At 45.0% G+C, this 18,367-nt stretch overlaps 1 long non-coding RNA gene across 2 annotated transcripts; it reads right to left on the bottom strand.

Moving 5' to 3' along the window:
- Positions 1–7,344: 7,344 nt before the first annotated feature.
- Positions 7,345–10,686, bottom strand: LOC139050054 (uncharacterized). 2 transcript variants are annotated; one of them, XR_011508754.1, is made up of 3 exons: positions 10,463–10,686; positions 9,769–9,828; positions 7,345–7,518 (listed from the first exon to the last, which is right to left on the bottom strand). It is a non-coding gene; the product is annotated as an uncharacterized lncRNA (long non-coding RNA). The 2 variants fall into 2 exon arrangements; XR_011508755.1 differs by having other exon boundaries at positions 10,505–10,686.
- Positions 10,687–18,367: the final 7,681 nt, after the last annotated feature.

Below are 18,367 nucleotides of genomic sequence, written 5' to 3'. Positions count from 1 at the left end.
ACGTTCCCGCCAGATATGAATGTTGACTTGGTTTTCCTGGAATACACAGCAATTTCTAACGCCATCTAAGTTTTGGATTTCGATTGGCTCCCTATCGAATCACGCGCAAATGAGGCAGTTGGGATCGTAAGGCCCCCGTGTGACTGCAATATTATTATTAATTTATGACTTGGCCCTGCTAACCCGCGAAGGCCGATTCTCGTGTCGTTTGTAATTTCAACAAATGTTGCGCTGGGCGGTTCGGTTTAAGAAGAATTTGCCCCGAATCTGAATCTGGCACAACTTGCAAAAATATGTCCAGTAGTTCTTTTCACGTTTCATTTAACGTGAACCACGAAATAACACACAAGATACGCGAGAATAGCCGCCATAAATATAGGGAGCACACACCCAAGCACCAACGCATTTGAGTTTACGCGCCTCTTTTAGAAGGAAGCTGCCGAGGACGTGCTGCTCCCTGACTTAGACTCGAAAAGACGCTGTCTTGACTCTATTATGGCCTTGGAGATGTGACGCTGCAATGGTGCGACAACGTTGGTCTCGCTTACCGTCTTCACTGGCAAGAACTGATGATTCGCAATCGCTTGGCCGTGTTTACTGCCCAAAGCTTCTAGTGGAGCGTCATTTGACCAGGAGGTTGAAATGCTGGCAGCATTCATTGTGTAAGAGGTGTGCTATGGTGCAGTTTACGATCTTGCACCTGATACTGGAGAGAGAGAGAGAGAGAGAGAGAGAGAGAGAGAGAGAAACGTTTATTAAACGAAACAGTGTCCCGAGCGAGGCTGGGTGTCACCCTAAGGTGGGAGGGCTCCTTAGTCCAGGAACCCTCTGGCTTCGACTGCCCTCTTGGCCCTGGCGACGAGTTGTCGCTGATCTTCCAGGTCCCCGAGGGTTAGCTTGGCCTCCCACGTTTCGAATAGGTCGTTTGCTTCTATTGCTCGTTTTGCGTGCGTTTCTGGTTGCATTTCGCTGCCTTCCTGCCACGGGCATTCCAGGAGCAAGTGTGCCAGAGTGTCGGGTACGTTGCAAAGTGGGCAGAGGTAGCCGTGGAGCGTCGGGTAGAGGCAATACCTGATACTGGATTGAAGAAAATTTAGTTCGCGGCAAGCTGCCTTTTTTTCTTTTTTTAACTAGATGTTGCTCAGGAGGTGCTGCCATCTCACGTCAGTTTATAGAAATGTTCCGGCCGTAATTTCGCTTATAGGCTCCCGCCAGATATGAATGTTGACTTGGTTTCCCCTGGACGGACGGACGGACGGACAAAACTTTAATGGAACAAGGACCTGCGAGGTTGCCAGCCCGGGCTCAGGCCACCCGGGCATTGTGTGCGGTGAGGCATAGCCTTTCCACCGCTGCCCGGGCCCGCTGGATAGCCCATAATTGGTCGTGTAGTTCTGAGCTAGTCAGAGCGCTTAGCCATCGCTCCTCGAGAAGGTCCGGTTCTATCTTGTCCTCTACGTATACTGAACCGATCTGTGTGCACTTCCACACGATGTGTGCCAGGTCTGCGTGTTCGTGTTTGCAGAGCTAGCTTGCAGCTTGCGTCTGGATATTGTGTTGAATTTATTCTGTTTAAAGGGACCCTGAAACGATTTTGTCGATTTTCTACAAACGTACTGAGTCGTTAGAGTAGGTCCTTCTGATCATTAATTGACACATCTAAGTGCTCTGCGTAAAGCGTGTAATTTATTATAAGGTTTTAAAAATGCACATCACTGTCGATCGCAGCGCACTGCTCGGCGGAATTTTAAGCCGCCCCTACCCATATGATGCAAATAACCCATATTTACGTCACATGGGCGAGCTATCTGATTGGCTGACCAGGGCGCGTGGTCGATAATTTTTCCAACTTTATGGTGAACAAATGATGCTCGTAATAGTTGGAATGTTAGTTACCTTGTTTTTGTAAAAAGAAAATAACTTAAAGAGAATACACAAGAATAGTTTTTTAGTACACTTCAGCACTTCCGGCACACAGCAAGTGTCGTCTGCTTGTGTTACAACGTACTCCATTTTGACGAGAGCTCCGCGGTCAGAGTCGGTCTCAGTCTTTTCGCGAGCACTAATGAATAGCGATTCAATTGGCAGATACTGATGAAAACCACCATAGCGAAAGGAATTAGCGGCTGCGTCCTCCCAGCACCAACTAAGCATTTTGTGGGTTAATTACGAGCCCTGAAGTTAATTACTGAATACTGCTTTATTTTCTATTTTCATACGCAATATGGAGCACGCAGTAACCATTCCCATTGTCCTCGATCGGCTGAACCAGACAACGACGTGGTATTTTTAGAAATGGCACAGAATACATCAGATGTGCGTGCAAAGATTAATTCGTGTCGGTTAATTACGGTGGTATATAAGCGTTATAAGCCTATTTTACGGCGAATTAAGCAAGTAGGTTCTAGTTGGTCGGTATTTTTCGTGTACCTGTCCGTCAGAAAAATACGTGTGCTGATACGGCGGCAGTTCAGGGCCGGTTGCAGTGGCTCGTACCTCCTTAGGGCAGAGGCTTCAAGCAGTCTGAAAAGTGAAGCGACCAGTGAAAATATTCTTTGGAATCACGGATGCAACATAAAGAACAACGTACGTTTGAATAAAGACTAGCACTAAACAATAATCTGAACCGCAGAATTGATGGTAAGGCGCTCCCGATAACAATTCGAAGCACGTAGTGGTACCCGCGTACGTTTTCTGGTAAAGATTACTGTTGCGGAAGCTGCGACGGGGACGGGAGTTTGCGACGTGAGGAGTGATGTCCCCAGACTTTTGTATACGAAAGAACCATCCAAGCAAGTGATTTGAAATGTCACCGCACTGGTATGGGTGGCGACGTGGTATCATAATTACCATTACTACCATTATTACTCCAAGGTTATAAAGCATTGCATGCCCCCATCAGCAGTAGTTGTGGTGGTTTTAAGCAGCTTCGCTGGAAATCCACTTTCGCAGGGCCGCGATGGCGAGTCAATTATTTTAGGCTTCTTGAAGGAGACGTGACACTGACTTTCAGTGTGCAGGAAATGGGGTTCAAGCGCGCACGCTTTGCAAAGTCATGTGCGGAGAAAGTTTTAAGCTGCGTATTAATATTGCAGGCAATTAAAATATCTACTGCAACTGCTCGACCAAACCAGCCTCGCTAGAAATTTCGCTGGATTCTGTAAGGTCGCCGAAATGCGGTGCGTTTTTCAGATTTTTACGCTATGCCTTGATAATAACCGTGTATAAAGAATAATTAGAGAATAATTGGACGGTTGTTATGCACCTTGTAGCGTAGAGCTTTGAAGTTTTCCGCTACCCACAGCAGCACCATGCAATAAGTTATTTAATCAAACCGTTACGGAATTCCAGAAGTAAGCATTTAGTGATTTTTGGCCAATAAGACGCTCTTGTGATTACCATGCATCTATGCCTTCGCCCATTCTTCAGTGTTCTGCCTTCTCAAGCTGCTTCAGAAACATATTCTACTAGTAAATATGTTATTTTAACTCCAACCTAAAAGGAAGCTTTGCTCGAGGCTCCTATCGAAATACAGGTATACATGTGAAATTGGCAGACGTGTTTTTGAGCGACTAATGCACGGAATTTCATGTGCTATGTTGAAATTAAATGAAAAAGTTAACATGTAGTGATTTCATCGAGCGAATTCTAATTTTAGGCTGTGAACTGTTTTTTAGGAGAATTCATACATACTGCGAACTTTCAAGAAACACAACTTGAAGTATACAACTCTTTACTACAGTAACTAATAGCGCTATTGAAATTCTGTAAATAGAATGTAATGCATCTAAAGCAGACAAAAATGATGTATCGTACGCCATCCTGAAACTTACCACTAAATTGTGAACATAAAATTTGCAATACCCTTCCAAACATTGTAACAAATTAACGTAAGTTGTAAATTCAAATATCACATTTGTCTGCTTTACATGATCCAACGGATGAAGCTTTTAGAAATTCGATATTTGCTTCTTTATGCTGAGTAACGCATTCCTAAACATCGGCCTTTTATTTTTTCTTCAAGTTTAACAATTTACGATAATTGTAAAAAATTCCATGTCCCAAGTCAAAATTCTGTTTGCTGCAGTGACTGTAATTGAACTTTGTCTCTCAAACGCAATACATTTCATTCAAATCGGTTCACCGGCTTTCTCATAAAAGAATTTTGGTGTATTACATATATTTGAATAGCTGGCGTCGGAGATGGGCTCCAGCTTAAAGCTCGCTCTTAACCAATGCGCCACGCAGCTTCTACAGGTAACCGATGAAACGGAACGCTGACGTATACACGCAAGCCCACCGCCACAGTGGTGAACATATAAAAAGAAACGCTTAAAAAAAAAAGTAAGTTCGATGAAAGCTTCGCGGTAGGAGTTATCTCGGCCAGACATCTCATCCGGAATGCCACGAGGTGTCTGGCCAGATGTCTAGCAAAATGGTAGAGTCATCGTCTGTCACACATGTACTGCCGTCTTCGAGATAAGGCTGATACATAGGCGCGCTCGTTCCCAAGTTCCGAGGTGAAGCGGTAGACTCATGGCATGTGTACTTTCTTTTATTGTGTTTGTTCAGTTGTGCATCATAGCATTCATCCATAGCGCGAATTTCGTATTTTTTAAGGCCGACGTCGTTTTGCTGCAACCAGCCATCCCTTGCGGCCTGGCGAAGCTTGACGATCACCAGAGACATGGATAACGCGAAATCAAACGATGGCGTCGTCTTGAAGAAAGCAGAGCGCCGGTATTTACAAGAAAGTCGGCTGCTGTAAGTCGCAGCGACTTATCTCCGCTAGGCTGCCGATCGAGCTGCCAGAGGAATTACAAGCGGTGTCCGCGGACTGCGCGGTCACGAAGTCACTACACGCGGCAGCCGGTGGTACAACCAAAAAAAGCATGGACGACGTTTCAGGAAGGACGGGTCCAAGACAGCAGGGCCGAAGCGATGTCTCAGGGCGCATTCTAAATGCGGTGCTATCACTGAAGGAAGCCAAGGCGCTAGTCGTAACCTGTTGGAGCTCTTTCGTCAGCTTGGCGATGGCTTCGAAGAGATCACCTGTACAGACCTGCCCTAAAACCGCTGCTTATGCTTGGACGTCGTCTCGGGACGGTGGCAAGGTAGCCACGCATTGAAGGTTGGAACGCGTTAAACGAGGATAATTCGTTGTAGACTGCGCCAACATAACGCACACAGACAACACGCCGACGCTGCTGCTGATCGCTTTAGTCTTTGGCACACATCGACTCATGGGGACCAGCCAAGAATCGGGGAGATATTACATATGCGCTAAGCGAATAAATATAAAGATGCGACGCTCCGAACGCGTTTTTTACTTGTTCTGCTCACGCGAGCGCACTCCACGCTCCCGAGCCGATATGCGCGTCTTCGTCTTCACGAGATGCATTACAGCATTCTATTATGATTTGGCTCTGTTGACTCACGGAAGCCGATTCCTGCCTTGTTCACAATTTCTGAAGGTGTCGCGCTTAGCGGCCTGGAAAATCGCGTTTTCTCAGGTGCTAAATTACGCTGCTTACGAGTAGGCGCTTTCAAATCCGTGGTGCTGGCACTAGTTCTTTTCACTTTTCAGTTCACGTGGAGCACCAAATAGCACACAAAATAAGCGGAAGAATAAGAAGCCAGCAGCACTAGTGTATCTAGTTACATGTTTGAATTTGCCCGCGTTTTGTGAAGAGCAGCAGTCCAGGATGGTGCTGCCACCTGACGTAAATTTAGGAAAAGTATGTTTTGACGCTGATATGGTCTCCGTGATTCGGCATTGCCATTGCGTCGCGAGGTTTGTTTCGGTTTCCGGCTCGTCTTGCAAGAACTGCTCGTTCGCTTGATCTGTTTACTCCCAAGAGCCTCTTGTAGAGCGCGATTGCGTTGAAATGGTTGAAAAGCTGCTACGTTACATGGCGTCATAAGTGTGCACTCATGATGTTTACGCCTTGCAGCTTGATACTGCCACACTAGTGGGTCTAGTTTCCGTCATCATATCCTTTTATTTTTGTAAGCAGAAGTTGCCCAGGATATGCTGCCTTCTTAGTTCTAGTTCTGAAAAGTATTCCGCCGCTGGTTTCGTTTCTAAGCTCCCGCTAGATACAAATGTTCGCTTGTTTTCCCCGACCCCAATAGGCAGTTTCGAACGCCATCTAATTTTTTATTTAGATTGTCTCCATACTACAGCATGCACAAGTGTCGCAATCACGATTGAAAGGCTCCCGTGTGACTATTAGTATGACTTTATGACTTCCCACGAAACACGCAAGCAGCTATTTGATGTCTAAAAGATGTCTTCAACGGCTAATTCAAAAGCCTAGTAGCTGTCTTGATCAAGACATTTTGTAGCCATGGACGTCTAGAAATACTTCAGTAAGCCCTGCTAACGTTACGCTAAAAGTTGGCTAATGGACAGCTTGACAAGAACAACTGAAGACTTTTATTAGACATTCCCCCAAATTTTTGCGGCAGCTCTTACAGTAACACGACGTTTGCCCACAGTTACAATTTATTTTAAACGAGGCATGGACATCAAAAAAGAAAAGTTTATATTGTCGGATAGAGTGATGCAGAGGTAGTTTTTCCAGATGTGAACCATGGGAATAGTGTAGTACAGCCTCATTGTTCAATTTGTGCTTTTTAATTAGACCAATCAATTGAATGCCACCTGTCAGAATTATTTTGCAAATCAAACAAGATCTGTATTGTATGCTGATATAATTCCAATGTTCACCCATTGACCTAAACAAGAACATCTCTGCGTGAAACACGTCATTATTGACAAAACTTCGCCCTGCTGGGTCTCCACCAAACTGAAATAGTTTCTAGCAAAGAAAGATTTTGTCAGTGATGCTGCAGTTCAGGCAAAAATTACATCCTGGTTTCAGCTACAAGGGGCACAATAGCCTTACACCAGTATACGAAACAGAACACTGTGCTGCAATGAGTTAAGAAATAAAGGATAGTACACATCTGGAAAAACACTGCGAACCACTCTAACTAGCAATATAAATATATTTTTTCTCATGTCCATGCTTCATTTAAAAGTAAATTGTAACTTACTTTCTGGGTGCCTCTTGTAAGGTAACGCCACATGCTTGCACAGCATCACGCAGAAATAATGGCCAGTTCTTCGGCATGCCATCCATTAGTGAATTCCTTGTACGTTGCGTGTTACAAGAACTGAAAGATAAATCATAATATGCTGTTATTTTTTTTCATAAATTGTATGATGACCTTTTCATGCATAAAAGGTGATTGCAAGCGAAAATGCAGCATGGCACAACTTCACACCATGTCACATACTCATACTTTATTACCTAATAAACTAGAAAAGATGCAGAAAGTGTAATTAACAAGAGTGACAAATAGCAGCAAAGCTGATCATGGATAAATCTTGAAGATGATTGCCGCCGCTGCCAGAGTAGGCCAGCCTTCGTAGGAGAGCACTGGCTGCCCACAAAAGCTTGCTGTCACAGGCCACCCGTGACGGTTCTTGTAGACATAGGAAAGCAATACCTGCACAGAACAGGAAAAAAGGGCAAGGGTGGAAATGGGAATGTTGAAATTGGAACTTCAATTAGCAATATGTGCTAAGTAAGAAGTTTGGCTCACATTAAAAATAAATTTAAGCACTCCTTTCTCTTAAATTACGGGTATCTTAAGGTATGTATGCGATGATGCTTAAAATGACTAGTATATTTCCTATCATAAGAAGCCAACAAACACTGACACCAAGGACAACATAGGGGAAATTACTTGTGCTTAATAAATTAAATAAAAAACGATAAATTAATGGAAATTAAAGTGGATGAAAAAACACCTTGCCACAGGTGGGAACTGAACCCACAACCTTCGCATTTCGCGTGCTATGCTCTACCAATTGAGCTACAGCGGCGTCGCTTTCCCATCCACTTGGGTATTTATGTGTCCTAGTAGAACGCTGGGAGTGTTAGCCAGCGCCCCAACTCAGAGACCTTGTTCCTGGCATATAGTCATTAAGTTGCATAGCAGAGTCAAAGTCAGCCTTTAAATTATTGTATGGTGTTTTGTGGCTAAAAATCCACTTATCAACCTGTCAAACAAGTCTGAGAAGCTTCCTGCAAAATATAATAAATTTAATAATAATAATATTTGGGGTTTTATGTGCTAAAACCACTTTCTGATTATGAGGCACGCCGTAGTGGAGGACTCCGGAAATTTTGACCACCTGGGGTTCTTTAACGTGCACCTAAATCTAAGCACACGGGTGTTTTCGCATTTCGCCCCCATCGAAATGCGGCCGCTGTGGCCGGGATTCGATCCCGCGACCTCGTGCTCAGCAGCCCAACACCATAGCCACTGAGCAACCACGGCGGGTGGTATATAATAAATTTAAAACAGTAATTCACTCTGCAGGTAAATGATGTACTAACTTAATTAAAAAGTTAATAGCGTCTTATATTGTTGAACTAAAAGCAAGTTTGGCATTTTGCTCTCCCTAGCTGTTGCCTTTCTTTCAAACTTAAACATGACATAGTACAGAGTAAGCAGGTAGCATGCAAAGGAGGACTGGTGATAAAGTAGTGTTCCAAAGCAACACTCCTAGCTGGATCAATCACTTTTGTTGATATATCTTCAAGTGACCCTAATTGGCTTCGGGCAATACCTCACACAAATGACGCAACACCTTGGATGATGCGTCATACAAAGTTGAAAGTATCTTGGAAGTGTTAACATGCTGTTTACATGAGAAAGTGCAAAGTGATTCGTATAGGTGGCAAATTATCAATGTATCTATAGCCTCAGGTAATTCTGAGCATCTATGCTGACTTGCAACTGAGAAGCCACTGCACACAAAAAGGTGTATTCAAGTAATGGTCCATGCAGAATAATTGCCCACCTAGAGAAAAGGCAAATGTGGCAGGCTAGTGGGCCAGGGCAAATAAATTGATAAATTCTGATAACACCTCCAATGATATTATTGAAATAGGTGATAAAAAAAACAGCACAGGTAAAATTGCAGTCATGACAAAATTTTAAAAGCACTTCTGCAAACTGCTGGAACCCTCAGCATCATGCTTGTTCTACATGCACATATGTTGCAGCGCAATCTATATCTCAGACGCAGGCGCCTCCACAGATCACTTTGTGATCTCCTCACAATAAGGTTAAAAAACAGTCTGGCACAAGCTACTTGATGCGATTCATTTTGCAAGCACCAACCAAGTGCTGATGGTGGTAGAGCAAAATTGGAGTTTGTCCTTGTATAGAAGCCTTGGCCCATGTTTTATCAATTCTAGCGGCAAAGCACACCTTTTACAGCACACATAAATCTTAAATTAGACTGCTTGCTGATGCTGTACAATAAGTTCCTGTAAAGAAACTAAATCACACAGAAAACATTTAGAATACCAAAGTAATCAAATACTGGCTTGAATATATTTGTGCATTAGGGAAGTAAGGTGTAATGTACACTGTTGTAGAAAATTTTTACTCATGTATGGAATACTTCTATGACACAGCAGAGTTAATTTGCGAGTTCTTACATAGCAATGACTACCTATAGGTAAATTTTGTAAGGCGTGGGGAAACAAATTATTAGTAGAACTGTGTATGTACACTGGCACTGAGAAATTGGTTATAATAGTGGCAGCTTATAATGGACCAGTGCAAAAACATCGCCGTTGGTGAGACACCAACTAGCTATTTTACCACGAAGCGCTCCCTTGCCTTAACCCACATAAAAAGCACTGGGAGGACCAGAGAGGGTACAGTACATTGGCTTACACTGATCATGAGGTCCCGTCATCCAGCTAGGGCCAAGGTACAAGAAGGATGTCCAGCCGTCTATAGAGTGAAAGGGACAAAATAAGATAGCATCAAGTCAGTTGAAAGGCAGATTTGCAATTACAAATAAGGTGACCCAGTCACAGTCATTGATTAATAAATGCCAAGCTGTCGTGATTTTACTCCCAGATGATGCACCTACTAGGTTAAAGGTTTTGCTGCTTATTTAGAACAAGACAAGTGAAATTTGTACATCAGCAGACGATTTAATTTGGAATTGTATAGATGAAGTAAACACTGCAGTCATATTTTTTGTTTTGCTATAAAGTGGGATAGCTACAAACTGCATAGTCACTGACACACGCGCGCACACGTAAGTACAAAAGGACACAGAATAAGTCGAGTTCAGTCTGGTTCAGCATTACAGCCAGCGCGTCGTCTTCGAATGCACTCCTTTCGGTTGCCTCGTGCTACGTTAACCATAGGCTAACAAGCAGGGCAAAGTTCTGACTGTTGTTGCGGAAGTCGTGGAGCGCGGTAGTGCTGAACGGCTGAACACAAGCAGAACCCTCGTATAAAAGTAATGACGAAAACTCGCAAGGCAGAAGAGCCCATATATCAAGAATTGCCGCGGGTAACACCTAAATATATTCACATTGTTGACGAAAAACGAAGCGCAATGTATTTCACTTACCGGAAAAAGTGTTATCCGAACGTGCGACGTACAAAGGCACACCGAGACACGAAGGCGGCGAACGCAGATCCCGCCATTGTGGTAGTAAGCCGTCGGCGAAAACACGCAATACAGCCGATGCCACGAAGCACTGATGCAAAACACACGGCACACAGCATCATCACAGCTAAATGACTCCAGTTAATATCTAGTATAAATGTACAGAACGGCTTAGAATGACGCACAACTGGATAACGAACCCACGACCGAGAAATAGCGGGCGGCAATGATCGTTTTTTCAAACTTCCTGCCTCCCAGTGTTTCCCGCACAGAATGAGATATCCGACAAATTTGGATTGTGCCGCCGAAGTGGTCGCAGCGCGGTGGCTCTGTGACACCGCTGTGCAACACCGGCGTTTCGCTCCTGCTGCTGTAAATACCTGCTGCGCGAGCATAGAATGGTTTCCAGGCGTCGTGTGCGCGTCCCGTATGGAAAACAATAACACGCCCTTGATTGTTGAAGTTCTGGTGTGAAATTATTTAATATTAAAGCCAATTAACTTATGTAGCTGCGAACGAGTTCGATTTGTCTGAGGCGTCTTTTATTTGCTAACGCCGACGGTAACCGCACATTTAACACGTCGTTTGGCATTTTATGCACTTTTAGACAAAAATATCTAGAAAAGTTCTTGAGTTAGACATTCTGAATGCGTTTACCAAAACAGACTCTAGTGACACCCGTAGTGGCTTTTGCCGTAGATAGAATATATACTAGCATATTCTAAGCGCTGAGGTTATGTTTCGAAGAAATTCTATTTTCAGTCTTATCATAGACCAAGACGTCTATAGCCGTTTGTAGCCGTTTCAAGAAGTTTTTAAGAGGTTCTGTGTTTCGTGGGTTGGCCCTTCTCGGGGGCGGCGTAGGGTTGGATCCCACTTGAGCGGGAGGGGGAGGGAGAAGGGAGGATGTAAAGGAAGGCCGCGTACTAACCGAAATATTTTTAGGGGAGGGACGTGCCCGATTTCAGTCAAACACAACTGTTTGCGCCCGAACCCAACCTCCTCTGCGGAAGCGTATTACCTCTGCACACCTTGTGCCTTAGGCAACGCTGCAGACGACTTATGAGAGGGATCAAGCGCAATATCTATTTTGCGCTTTAGGAATTACAGAAGTGATTGGTAAAGGAGAAATAAGAAATGCAATATTAAAGATTGTTTATTAGTGGATGGTAACATTTATAGACAGATTTAAACGAAGGAGCGTTGTTCGCGGTAGCGATTAGTTGTATTTGATCGCGTTCTTTATGTATCTAAGCACAAAATAACGCACAAGCTAAGCCATATTCGCCGCCATGAGATTGAAAAACCAGCAGCACTAGCAGAACCGCATGCACGTTTAGTTTACGCGACTTTTGTCGACAGAAGCGGCAGTGGAGGTGTTGCCCTAGCTCTTACTCGAATAATAATAATAACAAAATTTAAACGCTGTTATAGCCTGCGTGGTCTGCCATTTAATCGACACAGCAACCTTAGTTTCGCTTTCCGGCTCCTCTAGCAAGAACTGATCGTTCGCTTGGTCTTGTTTGCTCCCAAAAGCTTCCATTAGAGCGTAATTACGATGGAATCGTTGAAATGCAGGAAAGCTTCGTTGTGTCACAGGTGTGCAATTATTCACTGTGCGACCTGGCGCCTGATGCTGCCACTTTTAGGTTGCTCAGTTTGTGTCAACCTTGCTTTCTTAATTTTTAAGCCAGAATTTGCCGAGAGTGTGCTGCCATATGACCGAAGATCCAAAAAGGTTCTTGTTTCACTTCTCGGCTCCACCAGATTTGAATGTTCACTTGTACTTCCCTGTCGGAGGGCTGCCGGGAACACTATCCGGAGCATCGAGGCAGCTTCCACAACAGCGTCATTACCTTGACATGGTCCACATGCTTACAAGTTTCGTTGTGTCCCAGTTGCGCAAATGTGCAGTTCACGACATGGCACGTCATCGTGCCACTTCAGGCGGTTTAATTTCCGGCAAATTTGTATTTTTAAGAACAATTTGCCCCGAATGTGCATCTGGCGCAACTTGCAAAAACGCGTCCAGTAGTTCCTTTCACGTTTCAGTTAACGTAAACCACGAAATAACACACAAGATACGCGAGAATAGCCGCCATAAAAATAAGGAGCACTAACCAACGCACCAGCGCATTTGAGTTTACGCGCCTCTTCTAGAAAGAAGCTGCCGAGGACGTGCTGCCACCTGACGTTGAGTCCAAAAGACGACGTTTTGACACTCTCACGGCCTCTGAGATCTGACGTTGCTACGGCGCCACACGATTCGGCTCCACGGCATGCTCCACTGGCATGAACTGATGGTTCGCAACCGCTTGCCGTGTTTACTGCCCAAAGCTTCTAGTAGAGCGTGAGTATGGTCAAAAGGTTAAGATGCTAGCAAGATTCATTGTGAAACAAGTGTGCCGTTGTGCAGTTTACGATTTGGCACCTGGTACTGGATTGAAGAAAATTTAGTTCGCGGCAAGCTGCCTTTTTTCTTTTTTTAAAACTAGATGCTGCCCAGGAGGTGCTGCCTTCTCAGGTCAGTTTATAGAAATATTCCGGCGGTAATTTTGCCCAAAGGTTCCCGCCAGATATGAATGTTGACTTGGTTTCCCCTGGAATGCACACAATTTCTAACGCCATCTAAGTTTTGGATTTCGATTGGCTCCCTATCGAATCTCGCGCAAATGAGGCAATCAAGATCGTAAGGCCCCCGTGTGACTGCAATATTATTATTAATTTATGACTTGGCCCTTCTAACCGTGAGGGCCGATTCTCGTGTCGTTTTTAATTTCGAGAAATGTTGCGCTGGGCGGTTTTGTTTAAGAAGAATTTGCCCCGAATGTGCATGCGGCGCAACTTGCAAAAATGTGTCCAGTAGTTTTTTTCGCGTTTCAGTTAACGTGAACCACGAAATAACACACAAGATACGCGAGAATAGCCGCCATAAAAATAAGGAGCACTAACCCAAGCACCAGCGCATTTGAGTTTACGCGCCTCTTCTAGAAAGAGGCTGCCGAGGACGTGCTGCCACCTGACGTTGACTCCAAAAGACGACATCTTGACTTTCTTATGGCCTTGGAGATCTGAAACTGCAATTGTGCGACAACGTTGGTTTTGCATACCGGCTCCACTGGCAAGAACTGATGGTTCGCAATCGCTTGGCCGTGTTTACTGCCCAAAGCTTCTAGTGGAGCGTCACTGTGATCAGGAGGTTGAAATGCTGACAGGATTCATTGTGTAAGAGGTGTGCTATGGTGCAGTTTACGATCTGGCGCCTGAAACTGCGAGTTTAGAAACCTTAGTTCGTGGCACCTGGCGTCTTTTGCAAAAAGTGTTCCGGCGCTAATTTCGCTTATAGGCATGTACCCGACAGATATATAGGTTGACTTGGTTTCCCCGGGAATAAAGAGCAGTTTCTAAAGCCATCTAATTTTTGGATTTCAATTGGCTCCCTACCGCTGCTTGCGCAAATGACGCAATCGGGATCGAAAGTCCCCGGTGTGACTGCGATATTATTTTAATTTATGACTTGGCACTGCTAACTCACGAAGCCGATTCCCGTGTCGTTTCTAATTTCCAGAGATATAGCGCTGGGCGGTTTGGAAGGTCCGATTTCCTAACAGGTGTAAAATTACGCTGTTTACGGTCTGGCGCTATCAAATTAGTAATTTGCTACTAGCTGATTGCACGTTTCAGTTAAATAACTTCCATTTTCGGAAAGAAAAACATGTTTGGGAGGTGCTTCCAATAACTCGAGTTGAATTGATCCGTGGCACTAGCCGGATCATTTCGTTTCTAATTTCCAGGAATGTGGCACTAGCTGCCTTAGCAGAGCAAGGTGCACGGCTGAATACTTACGCCTTTCAAGAGAGAAGCAGTCCTTGCGTCGTTGCCGCCGGACTTGAATTTCAAAAAAAAAAAGTAGTAATAATAAAGTTTTTGCGATGTTATACCCTGCGTGATTATGTTGGATGGTTGACAGGCTGACAAGTTACTTTGTGTCAACGTTTTGCAATTGTGCAGTTTACGAAATCGCGCGTTATTGTAGAGCTACTTTAGGTTGCGTAGTTTGCAACAACTTGCTTTTTGTCTTTTTAAAGCAGAATTTGCCCCGAATATACTGCCATCTGACGCAAGTTGCAAAAAATTTCGGGCGCTGCATTGTCTCTGGGCGAGGTATTACTCTTGACTCGAACCTCTCTGTCGGAGGCCTGCAGGGCACGCCTGCCGTACGTAGCATAGAATCTGTATCTCTGAGGAGCACCGTGCACGGAATTGTGTTGGTCAGACTCACCGCTGGCATAAGGAAGCCGGCCGAAAGCAGCTATCAGCGGCAGTGGATGCATTCATACATACCAGGACCGTTGCTTGACGTCTTCGTAGTTGGGCCATGCCTTTGCCGCAAAGCAAAGTAGTTTTGCTGCAACCAGTCATCTTTTAAAGTGATGCCAAGCATGGCGATCATTCAGGCGTTGATATCGCGAATCGGAAGGATGGCGTCGTCTCGAAAGGCACGAAACGCGGGTATTTCCAAGAAAGCCGACTGCTGCAAGTCTGAGAGCCTCATCTCGCAAGGCTACCGACACAGCTGCGAAAGGAATGGGCAAACTTTGTATAAACAGAGGCTGCATTGACCAGGTTGCCCCCCGCGTCTACCACCGAGACAGCGAACTTATCCCCACTGTCATATCTGGCAGCATCGACAAAGAGGGCATCTAGCTTCTTCTGATTGATCTTTTTAAGGATGGACTTGGCTCACGCGAATCTTCTACCCTCGTTATGCACTGGGTGGATGTTTCGCGGGACGGGGTCAACCATGATGCGACTTCTGGTTTCCCGGGTCAAACTAACTTTAGTTACTGGTTCATGTCTGGGTTGGATTCCCGCTTCTTCTAATATCTTAATCCCTGGCTTAGTAGATGAAAGTCTCATTATCTGAGCCGCTGTGTCAGCTTCTATTAGCTCATCGATGGTGTTATGGAGTCCTAGCTCCAGCAGCCTCTCAGTGCTTGTGGACTGCGGAAGGCCGAGCACGCGCTTGAGGCCGGTTCTGATTAGGGAGTCGAGCTTGGCCTTTTCCGCTTTACCCCAATTAAGGTACGGCGCGATGTACATGGCATGACTCAGGAAGAATGCCTGATAAGCACTGAGCAAATTGTCCTCTTTGAGACCGCCTCTTCGATTTGAGACGCGGGCTACAAGTCTTAGGACATTATTAGCCTGTCCACTGAGCTTGTTGAGGGCCTTCGAGTTACAGCCCTTGGCATCAATGAGGAGACCTAGAATTCTGACCGAGTCCTTCCTCGTTATGGGATGCCAATTTTCAGCTCGAATTTATCTCGGCAGAGTTACCAGAGGCGCAAGATTTCTGACCCCCTGTCTGGACTGGCGGTATAACTGGCGGTATAACAGTAGCGTCGGGCAGATTTTACATAAATGCTAAGCGAGTAAATATAAAATTCCGACACTGCGAACACGCTTTTTACTTCTTATCTACACGTTACCGTAGTCCGAGCACCCCAGCACAAGTGCGCTTTTTTGTCTTCGTAAGATGCATTACATCATTATTTTATTATTTATCTCTGTTGACGCGCGGAAGCCGATTTCTGTCTCGTGTCTAATTTCTAAAGGTGTTGCACGTGGCATTGCTGTAAAGCGCGTTGTCGGGCGAGTTGGTTCATAGCTTCCAAAAGATGAAGCGACACAGAGACAGGACAGGACGCGCCTCGTACAGTCGTTGTTGTTTCTTCATTGGTGTGGTGTCTCTGCTGGCGCTTCATCTTGTGAAAGTTTTGACAGTACTTTCCGTTTGGAAGGCTTCGTTTTGCCAGAAGTATTAAATTATGCCGATTGCGACCAGGCGCTCTCCAATCCGCGATGTATCCAGAAGTTCTGTTCACGTTTCAGTTATCGTGAACCACGAAATAACACACAAGATACTCCAGAATAGCCGCCATAAAAATAACAAGGGGACCTAACCCAACCACCAGCACCTTTCAGTTTACGCGCCTTCTGTAGAAAGAAGCGGTCCAGGACGTGCTGCCACCTGCGGTCAACTAAGAAAGACGATGTCTTCACTCTTTTATGGCCTCTAAGATCGGACGTTGTCATGGCGCCACAACGTTGGTCTCGCTTTCAGGCTCCAGCGGCAAGAACTGATGGTTCTCAATTGCTTGGTCCTGTTTACTGCCCAAAGATTCTAGTAGAGCGTCATTATGATCAAAAGGCTGAAATACTGGCAAGATTCATTCTGGAACAGGTGTGCAATGGTGCAGTTTACGACCTGTCGCTTGAAACTGCCATTTTCAAAACTTTAGTTCGCGGCAACCTTCCCATTTTTGTTTTTCTAAGTAGATGTAGCTCAGGCAGTGCTGCCATCTGACGTAAGTTGCAAAAAGTGTTCCGGCGGTAATTTTTACCACCAGATATGAATGTTGACTTGGTTCCCCCGGGAACACACAGCAATTTCGAACGCAATCTAATTTTTCGATTTCGATTGGCTCCCTACCGCAGCTTGCGCAAATGAGGCAATCGGGATAGAAAGGCACCCGTGTGGCTGGGATATTATTATTGATTTATGACTTGTCCCCGCTAACACACGAAAGCCGATTCACGTCTCATTTCTAATTTCAAGAGATGTTGCGTTGGGCGGTTTGCAAGGTCCTGTTTTGTAACAGGCGTTAAATTATGCTGTTTACGACCTGGCGCTGTCAAATTCGTCATGTTGGTGCCAGCTCGTTGCACGTTTCAGTTAACTTTTCTTTTTGGAAAGAAAAACTTGTTTGGGAGGTGCTTCCACATAAGTCGAGTTGAAATGCTCCGTCGCTGGTTTCGCATCCTCTCCCTAGGTGTTCTGTGGCCTGCTCTCGCTAAACTCCCTGCATTAGATGTAGGGGCAGTGGCGTAGTCAAGAATTTTTAAGGGGCCCCGGGGTGGGGTTGCAGGAAATAAGCGGGTAGGATGACTGGGAAGGCAGCATAGTAATAAAAAAAACTTTGAGGGGAGGGACGTCCCTAGTGTATCATGCCTTGGCTACAACACTTATTACGTCCGTACCTATATTCCGCTGTGGAAGAACGTTACCTGCAAACGCTTGGTGCCTTCAGCACTGCTGCAAGTAACTTATGATATCGAGTAAGTGCAACAGCTGTTTTGCACCATACAGTATGCAGAAGGGAATGGTGAAGGTGAAATTAAGAAATGCAAGATTCAGAGCTGTTTACTTGTGAATGGTAACATTCGATAACATATTTAAACGAACAGGTGTTCATGATGTTAGCAATGAGTTCTATTTGTTGACTGTCTTTGATGTATTTGAGCACAACATAAGCGAGAATAGCTGGAATAGGAATGTGGCGCTGTAGCCTCCCCAGAAGAACCAGTTGCACGTTTGAATACACACGTCTTTTGTATAAGAAGTGATCGTAGTGATCACTTCTCGTAAGAAGTGCTCGCTCGCTTGTTTGCTCCGAAAAGTTTCCAGTACTGCGTTATTAACTTGAAAGGGTTGTCACGCTGACAATTAAGTTACTTTGTGTCAAAGTTGCGCAATTGTGCAGTTTACAACATGGCGCGTGATAGGGCCACTTTACGTTGTTTTGTTGGCGTGAACTTAGTTTTTATTTTTTTTAGCAGAATTTGCCTCAAATCTGCTGCCATCTGACGCAACTTGCAAAAAGTTTTCGGCCGCTGGTTTTACTTCTGAGCTCCAGCGAGTTATAATACTGACTTGGAGCTTGAAGTAAAACCTGGGAGGTTATCCTCGCCAAGGGAAGCGGGGATGGCGTTCCAAGGCAGTGTGGGGCCAAGACAGTGGGGCCGAAGCTCTGCATCTGTGTAAGGTCAAAGTACGGCGCAACCGCTGACGCATGCGAAGGC

Source organism: Dermacentor albipictus, chromosome 9 (assembly GCF_038994185.2).
Source record: "Dermacentor albipictus isolate Rhodes 1998 colony chromosome 9, USDA_Dalb.pri_finalv2, whole genome shotgun sequence".
NCBI lineage: Eukaryota > Metazoa > Arthropoda > Arachnida > Ixodida > Ixodidae > Dermacentor > Dermacentor albipictus.
This window is presented reverse-complemented; position numbering and strand designations above follow the sequence as displayed.